This window comes from Eschrichtius robustus, chromosome 9 (genome assembly GCF_028021215.1).
Source record: "Eschrichtius robustus isolate mEscRob2 chromosome 9, mEscRob2.pri, whole genome shotgun sequence".
Taxonomy (NCBI): domain Eukaryota; kingdom Metazoa; phylum Chordata; class Mammalia; order Artiodactyla; family Eschrichtiidae; genus Eschrichtius; species Eschrichtius robustus.
Genome location: NC_090832.1, coordinates 71,420,001 through 71,423,875, shown reverse-complemented (window position 1 = coordinate 71,423,875; position 3,875 = coordinate 71,420,001). Strand labels below are relative to the sequence as shown.

The 3,875-nt window shown below is 33.7% G+C and overlaps 1 protein-coding gene across 2 annotated transcripts in view; it reads right to left on the bottom strand.

The window, feature by feature from the left end:
* Positions 1 to 548: 548 nt before the first annotated feature.
* The window catches only part of SYNCRIP (synaptotagmin binding cytoplasmic RNA interacting protein), a 29,152-nt gene continuing 25,825 nt past the window's right edge, over positions 549 to 3,875 (bottom strand). For both annotated transcript variants that reach the window (XM_068551509.1, XM_068551510.1), the window contains exon 12: positions 549 to 3,875. This exon is cut by the window's right edge. The gene's annotated coding sequence lies outside the window, so the exon portion shown is untranslated.

Here is a 3,875-nt window from a genome sequence, read left to right as displayed (position 1 = left end):
CCCCATTCTTTGATAATGATTTGCCAACTTAGCTTAATAAAACACATTTTAAGCTCAATTTCACCTACCTAATCTCATTTGCGCAGTCACCTGAATGTGCAGCATTCTATTAAAGCAAAATAGTTTGTTCACTCCCCTCTCCTGTATTACTTACAACCTCCGTCACTCATCTCTAAACCTCCAGAGTGACAAGAGAACGGAGCACTGAATGGTGGCGGCACATTACCAGAAAAGCAGAGCCAAATTACCAGTAACTTCTTCATTGAGTCCACCGGCGTGTGTGTGACCACAGAATATTTTCATCGTCAACTGAAATTAAGTGGACACCAACACTATACATTTATCCTATACAGCATCTCCCAATCATGTGCTTGAATTAGGGATCTTGGGGAATTTGTTTTTACCACTGGCTAGTTACTTTGAATGTATGAGTAATTAAAAGGCGAAAGACTTCTAAAGATTCCAAGTGTCTATTTTAAAGCTGTTAAATGAAAAACGATGAAATGGAGGACACCCACAATAATTCTTGGACTCCTGGAGATCCTAAGACATGCTACAAAAATAGGTCTTTATTCTTAGGAAAATATAGTCAGAGCTAGCTTCCTTATGCTATACATAAAATCTTAACATCAGAGGCAGTACAGATAGTACAGATAGTTTTTGAACTGATCTCCAAACAAGCACAAACCCACTACGTTGAAAAGAACAGGTAATTTGAGGTTTTTGGCAAAAGACAGTACTTCACACATCTAATCCAAATCAGAGAGCCTGCAGACAGTTTTCGGTGAGATAAAAGGAATGAAATAAATATAAATTCTACAGATAAATAAATGTAAGAGAATTTAAATAAGCTAACAGAACTAATTTTTTTTTTTAATAAAAATACTAGTCAGGTACAAGCTTTTGTTTCTCAATGCCAGACTTCTAAATGTTTATCAGACTACTGTTCATGTCATTAAAAACCTAATTTTGGACCAGGGCATTAGTTATAATACTGTTTTGCATTCATAAAAAAGATTTGTTTCTTTCAACTGAATGCTCCTGGTCCTGAAAAATATTTTAGGCATATTACTGAAGGCAGACTGTGGTACTAATAAAACTTACATCTTAAGTACTTTTTTAAAAAGTGACAGACAAAAAAGTCCATCTAATTTGCCCACAGTTAAAAATGTCTTTAAACATTGGTTTATAATTAGCATCTCAAGAAAGTAGTGGCATGCCCTATTGAGTGGTATTACTGCATAATTAATACTACACTTTAAAACACCATCCCCACAAGTCTGTTCATTTTATGTACTGTTACTTCTTTATTCATTCATTTTATACCCACCACTGAATTCCTACGGTCAGATAAAAATTTTACAGTGTACATCACTGGGGAGAAAACAAACCATGGTGGGTATTCTTGGAAGTTTTAGGAACCTGAGGAATCATTTACTCTAGGGGGATAGCTCCCTCACCTAAATGCACGAAGTCCTTCTACTTTTAACTTCTCCCCTTAAATAGACTATGTCATACTGGTTTTTTTTTTTTTTTTTTTTTTTTTGCTATGTTTCTGATCAACAGTGACTTTTGGCTTAACGATAAAAAAAAAGCTGTCCTGAATGTGACAATTTTGCCCATCTAGCATGATGATATTCACCCTCATACAAGTCTTTTCAAATAGCTATATACAAGTGAATACCCGAGGTCACCCCACCAATCCATTCCTATGTTGTTCCTAGTTTATCATGAAGAAAGTGTATTTTCTTAAATCAGACTTGCAGTAATTGGTAGATAAATTTCTCATGATGCTACAACAATGGCCATCATGAGTGTGCAACCGCTCTTTTTGTGCTAAATCCACCCCCCCCATTTCTAACATCTGATTCAGTCACAATGCTGGAAAACCTTCCACAAAATGCATGTTTGGGAAAATATATCTAACACAATTTTCTCACAAAGCAACTTTCTAAAAACTGATTAAAGTGATGATCACTTTTGATTGCCAAGTAGTCTGCAGAAACAAAATCTTGCGTCTGCTTTGGTTAGGTAACTCAAGTTTTCTTTTTTAACAATCAGAATGCTTTAAGGATACATTTTTCACCCCAAGGAAGGGACTTGACTCTTGGATTTAAGACCCATTCCTTGACAATATATACAAAATTTCTTTAACTTGTCATCTGTCCATTCTTTGAAGCTGTCAAAGCCAAGAACCCATAAACAAATCACAAATAGCAATAACCTACATTAGTTAACATTCCCCTTTTTAACATGTTGACATTTTTACTAAAGGATTCGTTATTTTTGCATTTCCATTTCTCATATCCCATGACATTCCATAAAAATTGCATTATTGCTTTATAGGCCACACAACATTCAAAAGTATGTTTATATGCATTGCCTGTTTTCCTTGATCTGATAAGAGTTTGATACTGATTTTACTACAGAAATTTAAGTTTGAAAATACCAGTTAGTATTTCTTCTCAGTACTTAATTGTTCACATCACTAATCACTACATGCATATTTAGCTCTGATTATATTGCTCAAAAACTGCACCCATTATCAGAACAGTGCAAATGATTATTTAATTTTAAAATTAATTATAATGGCTTAAATTCAGTTAGTCAAATGAACACTGTCAAGTAATTTCACTTGAGTGTGTATATATTTCATCACCACTGTTTACATTACCCATCAATTCTTCACAATTTTTTAATATCAGTTTTCCCTCCCAAATCCCCAAACTAAGAATGCCAAATAGTCTTGGAAACCCACAGCTCCACATTTTAATGTTTTCTTAAGAACACATTTGTGAACTCACAAAAATGTTCATCTTTCAACTTTGACAATGCAGTTCTTACTTAAGTCAAACAAACCTGTTCTAAAATCCCAACAAATAATTCTGAGAATTAACTTAAACACCTTGACAGTGTCCCTTAAAAAGGGTATGACAGTAAAGTGCCAATAGGCATGGCAATGACCTCTTTGATGGGATCATTTAACTCCTTGGAACTGGGAAATGCCAGCACCAAGGATTACACTGAGATTCAATTTTACTGAAGGCTACATTTAGTTTACCCACTTTCCACAACCTATTATACTCATTGTATGTTAGAATGAAATGTAAATGTTCTGTGTAGCCCTCAAACTTACACTAAGATTTGAGAGAGATGTACTTTAAAAAAGCACGGGGTAATATATAAAATCAGTGGCAAAAAGTTTCATTAAGCACCAGGAACTAATTTTTGTCACCCCATACTCATTTTGTAGGTAATGTTTCAATAACCGGCAAGGCACATTTACATATATTCCAATGAATACTTATTGACAAATTTTAAATTACACTCTATGTCCCAGCTATCCCAGTAACTGACATACAACATACTAAAATGGTTTATTAAGATAACATAAAAAAAAACCAATTAATGTGAAACATACAGGCTATTGGCAACCACTATCTAAAATTATGTAAGTACAAATAAACATACTGAAATGTGTGCATTTCTAAGTTTTTAAACCAGAATATTTCTATACTAACACACATTTATATTAATGACACATAAAAAAAATAAAAACTTTATTACAAAAATAAGTTACACTCGCCTCCAGCTTACAGTATAAAACAATTTTATTTGCAGGAATGCAAAATGATTGTTTGCCATGAGCAGTTTGAACATATGACATGTCTAATTTTCTTGTTAAATTTGCATTTACTGGGGAAACTGGTGTGTATAAAACCTTAATTAAGTATAAGCTCTGATCTTCATCATGGTGCCTATTGGGTATGTGATATAACTGCAGTATCCCTTTGGGGAAGGGGAAAAGGGATTTCTTTATACCAAGTCTCAATTAAACTATAATTTCACTTCTGACTTTAAGCTATCAATTTAGG